The 22,506-nt window shown below is 37.7% G+C and overlaps 1 protein-coding gene across 5 annotated transcripts in view; it reads left to right on the top strand.

Annotated features, from left to right (window-relative positions):
- The first annotated feature begins 215 nt into the window (after positions 1-215).
- The window catches only part of Itsn2 (intersectin 2), a 126,669-nt gene continuing 104,378 nt past the window's right edge, over positions 216-22,506 (top strand). The window contains exon 1 of one of the 5 annotated variants that reach the window (XM_046441363.2): positions 216-405. The gene's annotated coding sequence lies outside the window, so the exon portion shown is untranslated. The other 4 variants (XM_046441362.2, XM_046441361.2, XM_058578388.1 and 1 more) reach the window with 4 other exon arrangements.

Here is a 22,506-nt window from a genome sequence, read left to right as displayed (position 1 = left end):
GGGTCAGAGTACACGGGGAGTTGCTAGAGTGAGTGGGGTAGAGGGTTCTCCTCGTCGGCCCTTTCTGTGAGTTAGGAAAGAGGGTGAGGGAAGGGGAATGGGTGATGCTTGGATACGGTGAAGTCCTGCAGCGGTGCCTGGGACGGGTTCCAGAGGCCCGGAATGGTCCCGTGACCAAGGGTGGGAGCAACCTCTTGCCAACGCCCGTGCCCCAATTCCCAGGGCATCGGTGTCCCCGGATCCGTGGCGAGACCTTCCGTGCGTGCGAAGGCTCCAAGGAGCGTCCCACGTAGAGAGAAAGGGACGAGCTGGGCACCGCCTGGCCCTTTCCGAAACCCTGGGGTCCACTGTGGCAGGAAACGCACCACCCAACCTCAGCATGTCACCTCGGGGAGGAGGAGCCAGGTGGGTCGTCGCAGCTCCAGGAAGGGCTGCCAGGTCCGGGGCTTCGTAGCCTCTCGGAGGACAGAGGAGACTTCGGGCAAGGCCCGCGGGGTCCGGCGCCTCGGGGCTCCGGGGGTGAGGAGCCGCGCCGGCCGCGTGGGGCTCCCGAGGGTGGGGAGCCGGTGCCCCGCAGTGCCCGGCGGGCGGGCCATCGGCTGCCCGGCCCGGCGCCCGCCTCCCCGCCCCCCGGCTTCCTGCGGAGGCCGCGGCCGCCATGTTGTTGTGGGGCTGAGGCGGCGCCGGCGGAGCCGAGCGGCCGTGACAGGCTGCGCAACAGGTTCGCGGGCGGCGGCCTTACGACCCACCGGGCGGCGGCCGAGCAGGGTCTCCCCGCGCCCGCCCGCACCCGCGCCGGGAGTGCTGAGGAGCGCGGGGTCGCGCCTGACGTGCAGACGCGGCGGGGACGCCAGGTGGGTGAAGCCGCTCACCCGGGCTGCCGCAGGGCGCGGGGCAGGTGCGGGCGCCGCCGCCACCGCCGCCGCCCGTAGCTTGGCGGGCCGGGCTGTGGCGGCTCGCGTCCCGGATGGCCGGGGCGGGGGTCGGGAGCCCGGGCGGCCCCCGCGCTAGGCCCCTGCCGGGTTGGCCGCGCCGGGCGGAAACCTTCGGCCCCGGGTTCCTGCCCCCGCGCCGCCGGGCGGACGCCGGGCCGGCCGGGACCCGCAGCCTGCTCCCTGCGGCGCGCCGGGCCCCAGCCGCGCGCGGCCTCGTCGGGCAGGTGGCGGAGGCCGCTAGGGGCCTGGGCGGCGTGGCCCCCCCGGCTTCGGGGCGGAGGCAGAAGACCGGCTTAGGGGCACCCGCACGCTTCCTCGGGGACCCATTTTATTTTGGCGGAGTGGGTTTTCCCCTTTGGTAGTGGTTGGTGCAGAGTGTCAGGTGAGCCGCATCCCTTTGCGTCAAAGTGGCCCGAGTCACGGGAGGACGACAGGAGGATGCTGGGCGTCCTCTCTCGCCGGGATCAAAGTTGGGGAAGGTGAAAATCTGACTTGGGCGTTGCTGAGTTCCAGGGTCTGCCCGGGGCGCGGAGAGGTGTGATCTCTGAAGCCAGAATAAAGTTTATTGCTCATAAAAACGAGAACGACGCCTGCCTGTGCATAATGAATGGGTAAACCGAGACTGAAACTGCAGAGGGCTTTCGTTCTGCAGAAATAGGCTCTATTGGATTTATGGATCTTGTGCTTTGTTGCTGAACTATTGCCGAGAGCTAGTAGGCTTCACTTGAAACGCAGATTCATAGTGAGTTAAGAATATTTTTGACAGAGCCGACCTCTTGACGATAGGAATTAAGGTTAGCACAGAGATTAGGGCTTTACTCCGTGCTCCTGGTCTGTTTTACTAGTGTTGACTTGCTTGCGCAGAGATAGGCAAGGTGTGACTTGAAATTTTGTGTTGTTAGTCAGCTTAATTTAGGTACCAGGACTGTACGTTAAGCTTCTTAAGCCTCTCAAAGAAATTAATGGCCACTCTCTCCGTGCGTGCGGGTAGTACTGTATTGTTATGCAGCGATACATCTAAAAAAAAAAAAAAGTGAAAAATAAGACCTAGAGGCAACCGAGAAACATCACACAAAATCTTTATACGAATTAATAATGGAGTCCTTCACAATTTGAAGTTAGTGGCAACTCTGATGTGCTCACCTTTAGGTTTGGAGGCCGTGTCTGTGATTGCCTTAAATTTTTAAAGTGAAAGTATTTTTGAAGAACGCTGGGGTTAGGGGATGTGTATTGCTGCTGTAGTACTAACAAGCAGCTGAAAAGCTTGCATTTTTTACCGTTTAATACATTCAGTAAGTATTCCCTGTGTTCACTTTTATATTGAAAAGTAGACTGGTTTGAGAAAACTTGACCAGTATTAAATTATTGAGTACCATTGTTAGTTCAACACATCTCAAGGTTCAAATCCTGATTTCTCCCGAATATGAGGAAATATGTTAGGCTCATTCTGGGGATTTATGGCTTAAATTTTTTGTATTTTCACAAAAATAGAATACACTAATTACCCATGCTTGACAGCTTTCAGGGTTTTCTTTATCCATCTTTTTCATGTTTTCCTATTTTTATCTTTTAACCTATGTAGTTAGTATATCTCTCTTTAAAAAGTGGAAAATTTCTTACATAACCTTAGGATTTTTAGCATTCTCTGTGTATACACGAATACACGTTTGGAGAAAGATAACTGGGGATCAAAACCAGGGGCATTCTGCCGCTGAGCTACATCCCTAGGCCCTCCCGAGGTCCAGACAGGTTCTCACCAAGTTGCTGAGACTGGCCTTGAATTTGCAGTCCTCTTGCCTCCTGAGTGGCTGGATTACATGTGTAGGCCTCCACATCCCTTGGATTTTTAGTTTTAATATATCTTTAATATAGTGTTTCACAATTTTCTATCTTTTTAATAAGAGAACATTTATCAGCCATCTCTTTCAACTATATCTTAAGTATTATAAGGTGTCTATTGTGGTTGTCATTTTTAAAGTACTTACTAATTTTAGGCCCTGTGCTATTTTTTACATAATTATTTAAACTCATCAAGACCCTAGAAGTAATTATTGTCCTCCCATCAAATAAATAAATGAAATGTTAACCTGGAGTTTAACTGACTACATCTCTGAGCTTCTAAGTACAAGAGCTAGATTTCAAGCCAGGATCCTTCAGCACCTGTGTCCACTCATCTTGGTTCAGGGAAAAAAAAGTTATATGGGCATTAAATAATTATTTATTTAGTGAATGAATGAAAGTACATACTAGGTATTGATAAATAACCAAAATTTTTTATACACTGTACTTATAAAACATTTAAATTTTAGAAATGATTTAGAATAAGTTATTTACATTACTAAAATGTGATATACTACCATTTAACAGTACATTTCCTTGTTTCACTTTTTAGTTTTTGGTATTGATGATTGAACCCAAGGTACTTAACCACTGAGCCACATTCTCAGCCTTATTTTTAATTTTATTTTGAGACAGGGTCTATCTGAGTCATTTAGGGCCTCGCTAAATTGCTGAAGCTGGCTTTGAATTTGCAATTCTCCTGCTTCAGCCTCCCAAGCTACTGGGATTATAGGAGTATGCCACCACTCCTGGCCTGTTTTTAAAATTTCTCATTTATGGGAAAGTTTGTGGAAAAAATATTTTGAAAAATAGGCCAAGAAATTGTGAAAGACAGGATTCCAAGTATAAAGCAGAAAAATAAGAATGTTTAGAATTAGTTCTGTAGTTGCATAGATCTAAAGCAGAAGATGCATTAGAAATGCTCTTTTTCTGCTTGAGTTCATTTTTTAAGTTTGTATCACCCTATAGTTATTGAGCACAGACACTAATGTTTGCGTTCTCTTGGGTAAAGCATGCATATAGATAGATATTCTTAAGAAAGAGGAACTTAACTGGTCTTAAAGGATATGAAGGCAGAGCGGAAGTTGGGGAGGAAGGGAGGAAACTGAACAGAACTAGGACAGTGAATACATCAAGAATTAATGTATTTTCACAATTCCTAAGAGGGCAGCCTATTTCATTTGAAGAATGTATAGTAGCATTTTGAGAGATTCAACTAAAAAGAATTTTACAACTACATCAGAACACTGAATAATTTAGTTGTTTACTGTGAAGCTAACTCAGTAGTGATTATGGTGTAGACATTTAGGGGTCTACTTCCAGCTGGTAGACATTTAACTTGTCTTATTTAACCAACTGTTTTATGTTTTCTGGATTCTTTTATTTGTGAATGTATGTTTATTTTAGAAAAAGTATATGTAGTTTAATAAAAATTTTGCATATTGTCATCATAACTATACTAGATGAGAATACAGGCTCTCAAATTAGACCTCCTACCCCTATCCCCAGTACTAAATAACTGTATGACCTTGGGCAAATTACTCTAATTCTCTAAGTTACTGTTTCCACATCTGTGAAATGGGGATAGAACTCATATCAGTGCTGTACGTAATGGGCTTAGTAGAGTGACTGCTGCTTAGTGTCAGTGGGTAATGTTACCTGTTATTATTCCAACTTGCTCAGTCAGAAATTTCGAACTAATTTAGCTTATTTCTTTGTTTGGGGGAGGAAGGGATCTTTGTTTTAGTAACTGGGAAAGAAATTAGCTTTTTGCCCTTCATTTTAATCTTATCAAAATAATCCATATAGGAAGTCTGGAAAATAGAGTAGAAGAACTGACACATATTCCCATCTCCTAACACCCAACAAAGCATCTGCCCATTTAGTCCCTTTAATTTCTATTACTTTGGATTATCACTTGAAAATCTTTAAATTCAGGTGAAAAGAGGACTTGATTAGAGAGATTGATGTTGGGAAAGAATAGTATCAAATTGCGCATAGTATCCAAATAGATAAGGAGCTGGCTGGGTTTCCACTGACCTTTAGGAGGGCCCTGGTAACCTCTGCTTTGCAATTTCATTTTTGCTGAAGCACTGCCATATTTGGACACTTAACCACACTACTACCCCTTCTTCCTCAGTCTTCCATCTAATATGCCTTGTGGAGCTTGTAAAATGACCACTTGAATATAAGAATTGAGAAATTGAAGTTAATAAATCTCCCAACTTATATGACATTGGTGCCTTTACTTTTTAGTAAACTTGAAACACTTTTAGGGAGTTTAAGTAAGAACTTCAAAGATTAATGAAATTTGTTGGGAGTGATATGGATGGATTGGGAATGCAAATGTAGCATTCCTTCTTTAATCTTTTAAATTAAGTCCTGAAAATCCAAGTGATAGAAGAAAAGCCTTCTTACTAGAAGCATTTTAGGTTTTCCTTTGCTAAAGTTCTAGTGAAATGCTTATAAATGGATTTTTGTCTTGCTGCAGAGACAATCTATATTGGAAGGCATTCCCTGTCCTTCCATCATTCCCAGCATGTCTGGTTCTCATTCCATTGATTCTTACTTAAAGTTTTTACCTTCTTCTTTCAGCATCCTGGTTCCTACTCTTAGGGTTCCACTGTGTTCCAGAGAGCTGAGTAACTTGGATGATTGGGATGGAAAGAGCCATTTAGATTAGATACCCTGTAACTCCAAACCTCTCCAGTACCTGAGCTTTATGGTCTTTATAACATGGGGTAATTTGCATTTTGAAAGAGCACATGCTGCAGCTTACTCTTAAATCCATTGTTAATCTTGTTCTTTTCACGAGGTTACTTTTTCTCATCTTTATCTTCACTGATTAACAACAACAAAAAAAAGGGCTGGGGATGTGGCTCAAGTGGTAGGGCACTCGCCGGGCATGTGTGCGGCCCGCCGGGTTCCATCCTCAGCACCACATACAAACAAAGATGTTGTGTCCGCCGATAACTAAAAAATAAATATTAACAAAATTCTCTCTCTCTCTTAAAAAAAAAGTATTTCTCCCCTTTCTGCTTTAACTTTCTTTATTCCCAATTACTTTCTTTCCTCTTTAAAAGTTAAGATCAACAGAAGTTACTTATAATTCATGGTGTGGAATTCATTTGTTCATTCTCTCATTTAGCAAAAACCGAATGCTCATGTGTTAGAAACTGGTCCAAACACTAATCCTGTAACCAGTGAACAGAATATACAGAAAACTCTGCTGTAGTGGTACTTACATTCAACAAAGGGAACAGAGACAATAATGTGTATAGAAATTAGAATTGCTAAGTGCCATGGAGAAAATAAGTGGGAAGTGTGGTAGGGAGTGTGTCTAAGTAAGGGAAGTGATTGATTGAAGCTTTTTGTTGCCATAAAAATTAGGAATTCAAAATTAAAGGATTATTATGGATATTTTATGAGTAAAGGGTATCCTTAGTGTAAAATCAGAAACTTAACAGTATTTCAGAATACTGCATTTAAGATAAATGTTTATTATTTTAGTAGTATTATTTGGTTTGTGCCCCACAGATCACTGAATATTTCATTTTTCTATTCACTTAAGCCAGGTGGAAGAAAGAAAGAAAGAAAATCTCCAGGCACATTGTGAGCCTAGAACAGAGATTTTTCAAATGGTTTAAAATAGATGCTTTATTTTGATTTTTCCTAAAAGTGCTGTATTGTGTTTGTTTTAAAATTCTATTGATTTTTTATGTGTACTATTTTTTATGGTGCTGAATAATAAATGTTCTGTGTAGAAAATTGGAAAGCTGTAGAAAAATTTAAAGAGCATAATAGTCAGGAATAATCATATTACCTAAAGATAACCATTATTATTTTATTTTATTTGTTTTGGTACCAGGGATTGAACTCAGGGGCACTTAACCACTGAGCCACACCCCAATCCCTTGTTTGTATTTTATTTAGAGACAGGTTCTCACTGCGTTGCTTAGCACCTCACCAAGTTGCTGAGGCTGGCTTTGAACTTTCAATCCTCCTGACTCAGTCTCCTAAGTTGCTGGGATTACAGGCATGTACCACCGAACCCAGTGAGCATTGTTAATATTTTGATAGATCTCCTTTATGATTTTTTCTTTGCAGATGATAGAATGAATTATATCATGTATTCTCTTATGTAGCTTACTATTTTTTTGGGGGGGGGCAGTTTTGGGGATTGTACCCAGGGTCTTAAACATGCTAGGCAAGTACTATACCATTGAGCGACATCCCTCACCTGTTGTGTAATTTACTTTTTAGCTTATTGGCATTATCAAAACATTGTTCTATTTCACTATATATGTATCTACAATATCCTTTTTTTTTTTTGGTACTGGGTATTGAACCCAGCGGTGCTTTACCACTGGAGCCACATCTCCAGCCCTTTTTATTTTTTTGAGATAGTCTCACTCAGTTGCTGAGACTAATCCCAAACTTTTGATCCTCCTGCCTCAGCCTCCTGAGTTGCTGGGATTACAGGTGTTCACCACCATGCCTAGCTCACAGTATATATTTATTGGCTTTATGATATGACCCTGCTACTACTGAATATTTATAATATCTAACATTTAGTAAGTATTTAGTATATCCTAGTTATTTTTTTGAGATACTATATGTATTTTTACTCTTTTAGTCTTTAGCTTCTCTGTAGCAGGTGTTCTGTTACTTACTTTACACTTGGGAAAATTGAGCAAGGATAGGTTTAATAATTTGCCTAAGATCACACAGCTAGTGATTGGTAGATCTAGGATATGATCTCAGTCTGACTTTGATACTGTGCTTTACTATATTGTTCATCTAATATTAAGGTAGTTTCTATTTTTTGTTATTTTAAATTATGCCATATTCAATGTCCTTGTAGCTGTATTTGCGTTCACACTTGTGATTAATTCCTTATAATAAATTTCTAGTAGTGGAAATATTGGATTAAAAGGTATGGGTATCTCTAAGGCCCATGTAAATATATCACTGAGTTGTCTTTCAGAAAAATTCATCAGTATCAAAGTATGAGTAAAACCAGTCTTGTTTCCCCATATCCGTGGAAACATTGACTTAAAAAAATCCAGTTTTGACTACCTTTTTTGAATTTCTCTCTGAGTAATTAAAAAAGGTTCTGATTTTTTTCATTTTTCTTGAGAAATACTGATCTCTGCCTTTTTCTTTTTTTCACTGACATGCTTATTTCATTTATTTCTAAGATTTTTTTGTTGTTTTTATGGTGTTGGGAATCAAACTTAGGGCCTGGCACATGATAGGCAAGTGCTATATCCCTAGCCCCTAAGAATTCTTTATATATTAAGAGTAAAACCTCTAAGGTATAGGTATTATCCTCCTACCCCCAATTTGTTTCTTAGTTCTTTTTTTGGGGGTGAGTGTGTGTGTGTGAATTTAAAAAATAATAATAGCTAACATTTATATAGTACTTCTTTAAAAAAATTTTTTTAAATTATAGATGGACATAATACCTTTATTTTATTTATTTTTATGTGGTGCTGAGGATTGAACCTAATGCTTCATTAAGTGCTAGGTAAGTGCTCTACCACTGAGCTACTACCCCAACCCTGTATAATACTTCTTATGTTAATATATGCTAATTGTTTTACATTTATTCATTTAATTTTTACAATTTTTCCTATGAGGTAGTGCTAGAGTAGCCCCATTTACAAAGTCCTTTGACATTGTCTTTTAAATTGTCAGACTTTCTCTGTGCTGTTGGCCATTTTTCTTCCCAATTCCTAAAAATCTCCTTCCTTCTTATAGCCAGCTACTGGATACCTGTTGTTAAGTCTTTTGTCACTCAGTTTAGGAGTCATTTCCTTGGGGATTGTTCATCTAATAATTTTGTACTTTCCTAAGGTGTCCTTTTTCTATCCTTCATAATTATAGCAGTTATATGGAATTATAACTTTAGGTCTTATTCTTCTTCTGCATTCCCTTCTCTTATACCTCTGATGACACAGTAAAAATTTGTTGATTTGAGTGCTCATGGTGATGCTGGTGATGTCAAGAAGTGAATCAACCATCTTAGTATATAAGTAGAAAGACTTACACTGAGGAAATAATATTGAAACTGGGCTTTGCAGGCTAGTGGGGGAGAAGGGAAAGAGGAAGAAGCCCAGAGACTAAACTTGAGTGAAAACAAGTTCTGGGAGGTTGTTTAAAATAATTTAGAGGATTACTAACCTTGCCTGTGGGAAAGTCTAAGGAATAAATCCTTTGACCCCAGTATATTTTTTACAGTTCAGAATGTTTGAATCTTCTAGGTTGTATATCTGTACTCCCATTAAACAGCTTTAAATATCTCTTCTGATTCCCCCCTTTATTAATGTAATGGGAGAAGTTGGAGGGAGAGTTCTGACCTCATCTTGGTAAGATTCTGAAAAGCATTGGGAAGTTTGATGAATTGATAGGCTAGTCCACTAGAAGCCTTCACCAGAAGTCCCAGAGAACAAGCCCTGAGTTTTTAATCTTTGGAGACTTCAAGTTCCTTTCCTATCTTTTTCCAGGCTGTGAACACATTTGATTAGACCTCAACTCTTTTTCTCCCCAGCCTGTTTTGTTTCTGACTTCTGTTCTGGCTTTGATAAGAGATGTTCTCTTAATTTGCTAATTTAATTTTGAGATATACTTATTGCTGGTGGTGAAGAAGAATAAATGAGCACTTAATACATATTAACAATGTAATTGTCATTTAGGGTAAATTCAATTCCTTTATAAATCTTTTTTCCCCTTTAAATTTAACTTTGTTTCTCATATGTAACTTAAACACTTTTATGAAAGCAATACATGCCAGTTGTTGAAACTTTGCAAGATAGTTAAAAAAAAAAAAAAAGTCATTCCAAATCTATCATCCACTGACAATTATGTTTTGGTGTCCCCTTTCCTGAGTCTTTTTTGTTTGTTTGTATCTATGTATATATTGTATACATATTACAATGTAACATTGTAGTAAGGAACAGTGGGTTTTACTAACTGGGATTTTAGTTCCAGCTCAGCCTATTAACTTTGTAAGTATAACAATTTCACTAAATCTCAGGTTTTTTCTTTAGAAAGTGAAGATTTCAGCCAGGTGTGGTGACACATGCCTGTAATCCCAGCTACTTAGGGAGGCAGAGGCAAGAGGATCACAAGTTTGAGTGGTGTTGGCAACTTAGCCAGACCCTGTCTCAAAATTTAAAATTGCTGGGATGTAGGTCACTGATGGAACACTTGCTTATCATGTGTGAGGCCCTGGGTTCAATCTCCAGTTCTGGAATAAAAAAGTGATATCATAATAATACTTGTCTTTGTTGTAGTAAGGATGAATAGGCAATATGTTTGATATGACCATATCATAATAAATATAATAGTAATAATCAGGCCTGTTCATTGGTTAGGTTAACGAGGACTGCTGCTCTACTACTGTCTGAGTGAGGGGCACTATTAATCTTGCCTTTCTTTTCTGAAATAAAATTCAATTAAGTCTCAAAAATTTGTTTTTAACATTCCCAAGGGCCTATGAAAATATTTAGTGAGGCTTCCTTTAAAAAGTGTGATTTATCTTGGGTCAGTCTTAACAATTAGTGAATGCTTAAGGTCTGGAGACCCTCCTAGGGTGGCCCTCATAATGGTGTTATCAGTGATAGCAAGGGCTTGGCACTTGATAACTATTGCTTTTTTGCTACTGTTTTTCTCATAATGATAAATATACACATTTAAATTCTAAGAACATAAGCAGTTTTCATGTTACATGGTTTATTAGTTGTTTCATATGTGCTAGGTAAGTGCTCTACCACTGAGCTACAACCCCAACCCTATATAGTACTTCTTATATTAATATATTCTAACTGTTTAAAAAATTAGTTTTATTAGGATTTAATTCACATATATGGATTTGATTTTAAAGGTGGTAGCATTACACTTGGCTTAGTATATTCCATTGTTGGACACTTAACATTATTTTCATTTTTTTCTGTAATTACTAATGCTGCCATGAACATCTTTGTAAATAAGCATTTTTCATATTTACTATTATTTCCTTATGACAGATTAAGGAAATTAAGTTGGTAGGATTCTTTTCTTTTTTAAATAATTTTTTATTTGGAGATGGACATATTCTTTCTTTCTTCCTTTCTCCCCTTATTCCTTTCCTTCTTCCTTCCTTTCTTTCTTTCATTTTTATGTGGTGCTGAGGATCGAACCCAATGCCTCACACATGTGAGGCAAGCACTCTACCACTAAGCCTCAGCCTGGGATTCTTGGTATATATTTTCAAATTACCTTCTGAAGAATTATTCTGATTTTTACTTCTTTAGGCTATGTCTACAAGCACCCAGTTTCTCTCACCATTGCTAGCCCCTGGGTATTAGCCAAGGTGGGTTTTTTTTTGGGGTACCAAGGATTAAACCCAAGGGGGCACTTTAACCACTGACCCACATCCTCAATCCTTTTTTTATAGTTGCTGATGGGCCTTTATTTTATTCATTTATTTATATTCATTGCTGAGAATCGAACCCAATGCCTCACACATGCTAGGCAAGTGCTCTACCACTGAGCCACAACCCTAACCACCCCCCAGTCCTTTTATTTTTTAATATCTTTACTTTATTTTTAATTTATTTTTATGTGTTGCTGAGGATCGAACCCAGTGCCTCACATGTACTAGATGAGCACTGTACCGCTGAGCCACAACCTAGCCCCCTGTCCTTTTTTAATATTTTATTTAGAGACAGGGTCTCACTGAGTTGCTTAGGGCCTTCCTAAGTCTCTGAGGCTAGCTTTGAACTCACGATTCTCCTGCCTTAGCTTCTCTTAGACTCCTGAGCCCCTGGGATTACAGGCATATGCCACTGTGCCCGTTTTTTTTTTTTTTTTTTTTTAATGTAAGTTTATAAGCAGAAACAAAACAAAACTTCGTATTCATTTTCTTTCTTATTAGTAATGTTAACATTTATTAGTCAGTTTTATTTCCTTCAGTAAATTATTTGAGGTCTTGATGTATTCATTATCTATTTAAATAGATCTCTGAACATTAAAAATATTAATTGATCATAATAATTTGTCGTGATTTTTCCCCATTTGTTTACTTTCTAATTTTGTTTTCGAAGGAATTCTTAAATAGTCATATAGATGAAGGTTTATTCTTTCCTTGTGTCTTCCTTGTATTTTAGAGCTTCAAAACTCTGAAAATTATCTTTGTTTCAAAGAGGCGATATTTTACGTGAAAGTGATGCATCTCTCCAAATTTTTCCCCATATTCATTTTGAGTCAAGTAAATAGTTTTGCTTTAATGTTTACATTTCATATGAGACAGATGGGAATAGGCTAAGTAGTTACCCCCCCCCCCCTCTTCACAACAGTGGAAGCTGAGTCACATGCTATTGTTAGGTGTTTTTTCCCTTTTGTATGGGTGAATTCTCACAAGTTTGGAGTTATTGACAGATTCTTCTAAAATCAGTTTAATTTATAGCTTCAACATAATTTTACTAACTGCTTCAGTATTAATTTATCATTGTTTTCTTTTATGCCCTCTTGTTGATTATTTGTGGGCAAAACTGAACATTTATAAAAATCCATGCTTATAATTTGTGTTTAAACATCCTAAACTGCAGAGACTAAGTTGCAGAAATAGAACTGAGAATTAAATTTGTGTAGAGACATTTATCTTCTTTGAAGCCAATTATTAATAGAATTAGTACTGAAAATATTAAAAGTATGTTTTTCTCAAATATTTAAATGAGAAAAACATTCTTTTTTCTTTTATTTTTTATTTATTTGATTATTTTTTTAGTTGTAGGTGGAGACAATGTCTTTATTTTTATTTATTTATTTTTTAATGTTTCGCTGAGGATCGAACCGAGAGCCTCATGCGTGAGGCAAATGCTCTACCACTGAGCTACAACCCCAGCCCTATTTTTATTTAAAACAATTTTTTTTAGTCGTAGGTGGACACAATATATTTATTTATTTATTATGTGGTGCTGAGAATCTAGCCAGTTCCTCACATGTGGTATAGCCCCAGCCCCAGAGGAAAACATTCATTTTTGTATAAGTGATACGACTGTTTGTTGTTTCAGTGAAATCATGTTGGTTAATGACTAGTTTAATTAATATTGATTAACAGTTGTAATAGCCATCATTTACATGCACCTTCTATTTGCCACATGGTGTCTGAGCCTTAAAATAACTTGGCATTTAGGTACAATTATCCATATTTATAAATTAGCAAATTGAGGCTATATCATGTCTAAGTCCAGAAACCTGGGGAGTCATTGCACTGAGATTAAGATTCAAGTTGGTTGATCTGTTTTCAGAGTTTAAGTTCCAGTGTATTAGTCTGCTTGTCCTCTGTGCAGTTGAAAGTATGCTAATCTCTTATAATCAAGGGTTTGTGCTTGAAGAATATTTTAGTGTCTACCATGTGATTGACTGCTTGGCACTAGGTATGAAGACATTAATAGGAGCTTGCAGTCTAGTAGAGGTAGGGCAGGCAGAAAACAAAACCTTTTAATGTTAGATAGTATTATATTAATGAGCTAAAGACAAGATGAAATGTAGCAAAGGGAGTTTTCATAGAAAAGGTGGCAGTATCATTGAGGAGGTAGGTAGTTCCACAATAGAGAGGGCACATGGGAATAAGATGAAACTGAGGTGGAATGGGAAGTATTTCAGTTCTTGAAAGGTAGGGGTAAAACCTTCCATTCTGTCTAATCACAATGGAATGAAATTAGAAATCAATGATATAATAAAAAATAGAAGCTACTCTAACACTTGGAGACTAAATAATATGCTATTGAATGATCAGTGGATAGCAGAAGTAATCAACGATGAAATATAAAAAATAGAGGCAAATGAGAATAGTGACACAACATATCAAAATCTGGGACACTATGAAAATAGTTCTAAAAGGAAAGTTCACAACCCTGAACTCATTCATTAAAAGACTAGAAAGTCTCCAAATAAATAACTTAAGATATAATGACATCATAAGACTCTGGAAAAAGAAAAACAAATCAATGCTAAACACAGAAGATGACAGGAAATAATTAAAATCAGAGAATCAATGAAATTGAAACAACAAAAATCAAAACAAAAGGTTGGTTCTTTAAAAAAATTAATAAAATTGATAAACCTTTAGCTATGCTAATGAAGAGAAAGAGGGAAAAACTCAAATTTCTAAAATTCATGATGGAAAGGAAATGGACACCTCTGAAATACAGAGGATAATCAGAAACTATTTTGAAAACGTATACTCCAATAAAATAGAAAATCTTGAAGACATTGACAAATTTCCTAGAGACATATGACCTACCCAGATTGAACCAGAGGAGGACATGGTAAATTTAAACAGATCAACTTCAAGCAATGAAATTGAAGATACTATCAAAAGTCAACCCCAAAAATAAAAGCTCAGGATGGGATGGATTCTCAGTTGAGTTCTATGAGACCTTCAAAGAAGAACTAACACCAATCCTCTTCAAACTATTCCATAAGATAGAAAGAGGGAACCTTTCCACACTCATTCTGTGAAGCTAGTATCACCCTGATCCCCAAACCAAAAACACATCAAGGAAAGAAAACTTCAGGCCAATATCCCTGATGAACATAGATGCAAAAGTTCTTTCTCTCTCTCTCTTTTTTTTTTGGTGGGGGGTTGGGTACCAGGAATTGAACCTAGGGGCGCTTAACCACTGAACCACATTCCCAGCCCTTTTTTCTATTTTATTTAGAGACAGGGCCCCTGAGTTGCTGAGGGCCTCAATAAGTTGCTGAGGCTGACTTTGAACTCTTTTTTTTTTTTTCCAAATATTTATTTATTTTAGTTCTCGGCGGACACAACATCTTTGTTTGTATGTGGTGCTGAGGATCGAACCCGGGCTGCACGAATGCCAGGCGAGCATGCTACCGCTTGAGCCACATCCCCAGCCCGACTTTGAACTCTTGATCCTCCTGCTTCAGCCTCCTAAGCCACTGCGATTACAGGTGTGCGCCACCATGCCCAGCAAAATATTCTTAATAAAATACTCACAAATCACATACAAAAACACATTAAAAAAGATAGTGCGCCATTATCAAGTAGGTTTCATTCCAGTAATGCAAGCTTGGTTCAACATACAGAAATCAATAAACGTATTTCACCACATCAATAAACATAAATACAAGAATCACATGATTATCTCAATAGATGCAGAAAAAACATTTGACAAAATACAGCATCCATTCATTTTCATTTTTTTTTGAGAGAGAGAGAATTTTAATATTTATTTATTTATTTTAGTTTTTGGCGGACACAATATCTTTGTTTGTATGTGGTGCTGAGGACCGAACCCGGGCCGCACACATGCCAGGCGAGCGTGCTACCGCTTGAGCCATATCCCCAGCCCAGCATCCATTCATTTTCAAAACAGTATAGTGACTGGATTTTTTTTTTAATCATCAGATAAACTCTTACAAAGAAGCCTCAATATGAAATATTTAAAACTAGAGCTTCTCTCATTGAAGTGGTTATTACTTCCCAACTTTTTACTCTTTTTCTTTACTCCATTTTTGTTGAACCTCCTTTAAACTTCTAGAACACTAGGGAGCACAGTTTGAAGACTGCTGGGTTCTTTAAGGTCTCTTAACTCTTAAGTTAATTCTTCAAAATTACATTACTCAAATCACAATGTCTTTAGGAGACAGTAGGAGTGGTCCTATTGTAATACTGGTTCTTTCCTTCTTTCAACTAGTCACTGTCTTTGGCTCAGAAACTAACTTTCTTTGTAACAGTCCCTGTCCATTACCTATACAGTGTCATTCATTCCAAGGACACTGGAGTTCACTCACTTTGTCACTAGTCTCATGTTAGGTAATTGTTAGACAAATATTACCTCCTTTGTAACATGTCCCATACTTTGATTTATTTCCCAAGTAGTGAGAGGTCTATTCTCTGGGTTCTCATAGTATTTCTCAAATCCTTTTATTATAATGACCATTCATATTTGATGAATGAATGAAAAAAAAAATGAATGGGTAGATGGTGAATAGGTATGCACTCTGAATTTCTTCCTAGTGTAGAAACTAAAGTAGTAGGCACTTTTGCTCCAGTCATTCTCATATAGAACTGACTTTGATCTCTTTGGGAACTAGATGAAGCTGGAATAATTTTCTAAACTAATCAGCAAGTATAGTTTTAGAATTGTCCTTGTTTACCTACCATGTGCTGGAGTGGAGGAAGCACTAGAAAGTTTTATAAAAATATACCTTCAGGAACTTGACTGTGTTGCTTTCTTGAATGTCAGGTCTTTCCTCAAATTTAAAGCAAGCTGTAGTTAACTAATATGATTCAAAGTATAATTGAAAAACCCAAACTTTCCTCATAACTCCCAAGCAAAAGCCTGCAGAATTCAATGAGAAATAAACTTCTGTTTTTAAACATATACTTAAAAGAAGCAATCAAGTTACAGAATAGCTATTTGCAGGAGACAGTTTGGTTTAATATCCATGGCTCTGGTGTCTGTCAAGTTTTGAGGAAGCAGTTTGGAGCATTATCTGCTTTGCACCAGACCTTTCTGCATGTTAGTTTGGCTTTGCCTCTTTCCCTGCTTCCTTTGCTTTGTTTGTTTCCGTGTCAACCATATTACCCATCTACTCCGTTTATTTGTTTAGCAAATAAATCTTGTTTTCTCTGGGAAGTCTCATTTATGAACTAGTCATATAGAACTAAATAAGGAAAATGTGAAATGGAAATGCAGTGAGCTAAATGAGGTTATTATGCATTGAACTAGTATTAGAGACATAACGAGGAGACAGTGACTAACTGCTAGAGAGGATAGAAGTCTTTTAAAGAAAAATGACATTTGAGGAGGAGTTGAAGAATCAGAAGAAAGCACTGTGACCACGATAGATGGAGCAGTTCTTTATGAAGGATCAAGGGAAAGAAAAAAAAAAAAAAAGAAAGGTCATCACTGTTTCAAGAAAAGGTTGGTGTACCGAGGACCAAAGAATCAGGGAAAGTGTCTTCAAGTGAAAGTGTTAGAGTAGATTGGGGTGAGATTCTTCATACCAAGAAATTTGGATTTTAACTTGTATTCATTGGAAGACTTTACGCAGGATAGAAATGTTAATGAGTGTTTTAGGAAAAAACTAGTAGCTCTGTGGATGGGTCCTAAAGATGGGAAACTGTTTTAGGAGGTTTTTGTTCTAATTCATATAATAGCCCAGTGATCAGAGTCTCCAAATGATGGACCTGGACATCTGTAGAATTTGTCAATGTCCCAGGTGATGTGATTGGGCAAGTTGGGAAACTTGTTTTAAAAATAGGGCACTGGACATGCACATCAGAGATGTGGTTTCTGAGACCAGTTTTGCTATTTAATTTGTGAGTTTGTACAAGTCTCTTAGTTTTCTCTTCTTGAAAATTGTGCAGTTTTGTATTAAATAATTACTATAAGTCATCATTTCTATAGTTCTCTGCTTCTGAAGAAAAATCTGACTGTAATTGAGCCACTTCTTACAATGGCTAAGATTTGTGCCACCCCTCCACCTACTGACCTTCTGTAGATGATTTCCTACTTCTGTCCTAGCATTTCTATTTTTCTTAATATGAATACATTTTCTTAATTCTTCAAATTATATTTGGTGATTTCTCCAAATTGCATTTGGATTATATTAAATCAAAGCAGTCTCCTTTGCTTTATACCTTGGGTTGAACCCATGATGTTTTACCAATGAACTACATCTCCTGCCCTTTTTGTTTTTATTTGGAAATAGGGTCTTGAGAAGGTGCCAAGGTTGACATTGAACTTGCCATCCTCCTGCTTCAGCCTCCCAAGTTGCTGGGATTACAGGGATGTGCCACTACATCCTGCTCTAATACATATTATCTACCAAGTATATTTTCTTGGTTTCTACAAATGGTATGGCAGTTCTGTATTATTTTTTTATAGAGCAGAAAAATATCCACATGAATATTCTAAATAGATAACTAGCACAGTTCAAATTATGATGACTGCAAACTTTCAAAAATGCCCCTAGTAACATGTCATCCCTTCTATAGAGTAGAAAAGGGTGTTTGTTGGACAGCCACCAGGCATGTAACCGAGGAGATGTTGCTTACTCTTTTTCTTCTTTTCAGAGGATTATACCAAGAGGTAAGTTATCCCCAATTTAGGTATGTGATTGATGTCCTGTGTGTTAGGAGGCAGCCTCGACTTGTTTTTCTTCTCCCCTACAAAGAAATACACCAACATTAAGTTTACCTGTGCTTATAGGAACCTATGACCTACTCATCATTAATTGCTAACTCTGTTTAAAAGAGAGGAGAAGGGAAGTTTGTGGGCTTTAGAGTTAAGATTGGCATCGGATATCATCCTGGTTTCATGATTGAATTTGGGCAACTAATCTAACCTCTTAGCTTCATCATCTTTGAGATGAATATAATATCATCTGACTTGCAGGGATCTTGTGAGGAGTATGAAATATTATTATCAAGGGTGTATAAAGCTTCTTGGACAGAACCTGGAAGGTATTGGATTCTGTGAATATTAAACATGACATGTGTAGATCAATAGAAGTATGTTGAATTAATAGTAAATACTCATTATTAACTATTATAATTATGTGAAGTAAAACATAATTGTGTTTTAAAAATGTAAAACATAGTCTTATATATCTATTGTATTTTTCACAATTTTATTTTTAATTGCAAGTAGACTAGAATTGTTTATTCATGAGGTAATTATTCCACAGTGGGACAGAGAGAATTAGTCTAAATATAACATATGCAGTGGTATGCTTTAAAAATTTAATGATTCCAACAAGTTATTCTATCATATATTTATTTATTTATTTTGTGGTATTGGGGATTGAACTCAGGGCCTCACATATTCTAGGTAAACACTCTACCATTGAGCTACATTTCCAGCATTTTGATTTTGTTTTGAGACCAAGTTGGGTGTTGCCAGGCTGGCCTTGAACTTGCAACCATCTTTCTTTAGCCTTCTAAGTAGGTGGTTTTATAGGTATGCATATAGGTGCCAGTGCCTGGCACGCTACCATATTTAGATATTATCGTGGTCAATTAGATGTTGTATACATATGTAATGTTATGATATGGTATCTGTATATGTGGAGAGCTAAATCCCACATAGGAAGCAAGGAAGGTTCTGTAATATTAAGTACCTTCAGTTTATCATAAGGGATTTGCCCTTCCTGTCCATCATTCTCTGGTTAGGACCATGCCTGTGATTATTGAGCATTTACCATATGGCACTGTTATACTCACAGAATATATGGTGACTAGCTAAAGATTCTAGATAGATGACTTATAAATTTACACCTCCATATGATAGATTAAGGCTTTATGACCATGGCATTCTATTCCTCATTTGTCTTTCTGTTTGTTCAAACTATCTTTAGTAATACACTTGCTGACATATAGACTTACGTGTTATATGTAATACTGTTGGTGAATTTTCTCCTGTTTTAAAATTGTCTTAGTCACGGAAAGCTAACAAAAGAGAGGTGCTTGCTACTGCATGTCTGTAAATAGGTAGTTACTCTGCAGGTATACATCTTATTTTGGCTTTACATTGCTTTCAATAATTTAATATTGAGGAAGTAAAAATGTTTTGCTTGTTTGTGTTGAACCACGACTCCAATTTTGAATCAAATAAAAGCAAGCTTGTATTTGTATACACAGGAACTGGCTAGGACTGTCTCTCCCAAAATCCCAGGCTAGTAATCATTACCCCAGCTCTCCAGGAACATGGTTTTATAGCACAAAAAGTTGCAGAAGGTGGGTGTCTTGAGTACTTACATATAACAGGATTTTGACAAGCATAGTACAAAGGCAGATAGTAGGTTAATGATCTACATGGCATGATATTTCAAGGTAGGGAGTAAATTCAGATCCCAACATCAGAATTTATGCTGCTGAGGTTTCAGAGAGGGTTGTTATCTGGTCAGGAGGAGCCAGGACTTATAAGGCATCAGTAAGATTTTAGAGAGGGTTCTTATCTGTCAGGGAAAGCCAGGCATGGGTGAGTTCAAGGCATTCCAAACAAGTTTAGAAATCAGAGTAATTTATAGTAAAACAGAAATTAACTTTTCATGACTTTGTGATGTGATGGCTTCCAATCTTAAAATGGAGTTATCCTGGGTTCATCAGTCTGTAGAATTTCAGTATTTTAGGAAGTTGTAGTCCTAACTTGGTTTATAAGACTTCCTTTTGTGTAAATTTTTTAGCTGGTCACACCTCAGTTTACCCAGTCTCACAAATTCTGAGAGTTATCTCTTTGATTCCTTTTATTCCATAGTCCCTCATATCTGAAGTCAGTGAATTCTGCTTGTTTTGAACTCTTCACTGTTTCTCCAATTCATCCCATCTTTGTTCTTGCTGCCACTGTTCTAGATCAAGTGCTGGGTGTTGCTCTCGGTTCTTCTGTGATTGATCTCCCTGCTTTAGTCTTGTACTTTTCTTCATGTTGATTGTCAATCTTAAATATAAGTTCTTCTCCTTAAAACCTTGTAAAACTCCTGTCACCTACAGGTTCAAGTCCAAGATTCTGAAACTTACGGTTATTCCCAATTCTTACTCATCCTTAAAGTTTCAACATAGTACCTTCTTTAGGAGTTTCAACTACCCCTCAACAGTTTTGGCATTATTTTTCTGAAAACAAGTCCAATACCCAGAGTTCACCTTTTGAGAAAGGAATGAAGAAAACCAACCCAAACATAGTTGAAGTTTCCTCCTACCCAGTAAAAGTAGACAGATGAAGTCTAAGTGTGGTAACAGGTTTAAAGCCCCATTGCAGTAAAGCTTATTATATAAAGAAAGAATATACACTTTGGCAGGGAGGAAAAGCTAGGAGTCAAAGGCAGTGCCATTCAAAAGTCTCAGTGAAGGTTTACTCATCCCTATTGCCCAGTCCTGGCTTATCCTGATGTAGATGGATGTATCAGACTGTCAGTCCCTGATTCCATTAACCATTCTTATGTAAGTTAAATCCTTTTGCTTATCACACAGTGATATGGTTAAAATGTAATAAATGGCCTGAGCACAGTGGGTCATGTCTGTAATCCCAATACTTGAGGGGCTGAGGCAGGAGGATCACAAATTTGAGTTGAATCCAGGCAATTTAGACCCTGTCTCAAAATTAAAATAAAAAGGGCTGGGGATGTAGCTCAGTGGTAGAGTGGCCTCTGGGTGATTCAATCCCCAATACTGAAGGGGGAAAAAAAAAGATTAAATAGTTTGCCCTATAGGGAGAAAAGCTGCTGCTAGTTGTCATGTAAATAAATGAATTGGATTTATGTACAATTTTTTCTGTTAGTTTGAGTCACTGAATAGATATGAAATACAGTCATATTTCTGCTCATTAAAACTGAGGATTAGATTCATAAGCAAACTGCATTCACTAAGATAATAGTACCTTGTAACACTTCCTGGCAGCTAGTCAGCCAGTTTTACTGGTGACACCGTCTGTCATCATGTGTACCACTTTATGCCTGCTTTGTTTAAAATGGCCTGTGCAAATATTTTTCTTAGGCTTATAAAAATACTAATATTTAAATGACTTGGAGAAATGAATGAAATGCTAAGTGGTCTTTTGTTGTAGTATTGTTTTCCTTTTTTTCGGGGGGGAATACTATGGTTTGAGCTGAGGGACACTTTACCACTGAGTTATATCCACAGCCCCCCTTTTTTAAAAAATATACATTTTATAGTTGTAGTCGGACACAATACCTTTATTTTTTTTAAAAAAATATTTTTTAGTTGTAGTTTGACACAATACCTATATTTTATTTACTTATTTTTATGTGGTGCTGAGGATCAAACCCAGTGCTTCGAATGTGCTAGCTGAGCGCACTACTGCTGAGCCACATCTCCAGCCCCTCCACAACCATTTTTTTTTTTTTTTAATTTTGAAACAGGGTCTCCCTAAGTTGTTGAGGTTGCCAAGGTTGATCTTGAACTTGTGATCCTCCTGCCTCAGTCTCCCAGGTAGCTGAAATTATAGAAGTGCCACATCTTGCCCAACTCCATGGTTTTAATTACCAAGTACATTACTATAAATTTGCTAGGCCTTCATTTTCCCTGGCTAGTCCTACCCTCAAAATCCATGAGACAATGCTGAATTTCAAATTTATTCACAGTTAAATGATGAAGTCAGATTTCAAAAGGATAATGCATTCTCCCTTCCTAGATGTTTGCAAAATAACAAACCTTTTATTAAATACACACTATATGTCAGGTAGTGAGTGCACTGGATTATGTTTAATATTTTAAAAATATCCCTGCAGAGTATTTTTATATAGATGAGAAATTTGAGACTGAAAAAAAGGTTAAATAACTTTTTCATGATCACAGCTAGGAAAATAGATTGAATTTGAACCCAGAGCTGTTAATTTCCGGAGGCACTCCTCTTGCTAGTAAAGAATGCTTGCCCAGCACATTTAGTTATGTTTAAATAAACGTGTATTTTAATAATTATATTTGTATTTTAAACTAGTTACTTTTAGACTTTTTTTTTGCAGTGCTGGGGTAAGCATAGGACTTCACACATGCAAGGCAAGTGTGGTATCATGAGCTATAGCTCCAGTACCCTAATTTAGACTATTTTTTTTAAACTTGTAGGGCTTAAAGAGCTCTGCTGCATTTATTTTGGATATTTTTATTGTTTGGGATTTTTTTTTAAAAGAAGAGTATTATGGATTTCCATCTATTTTTACATAATTTCCCTGAGATAAATTCTTACATAGTTAAAAC

Source organism: Marmota monax, unplaced genomic scaffold, assembly GCF_021218885.2.
Source record: "Marmota monax isolate L192 unplaced genomic scaffold, Marmota_monax_Labrador192_F-V1.1 WCK01_AAM20220418_F8-fsc00010, whole genome shotgun sequence".
In the NCBI taxonomy this organism is placed as follows: domain Eukaryota; kingdom Metazoa; phylum Chordata; class Mammalia; order Rodentia; family Sciuridae; genus Marmota; species Marmota monax.
The sequence above is the reverse complement of the archived record's forward strand: the minus strand, read 5'-3'. Positions and strand labels throughout refer to the sequence as shown.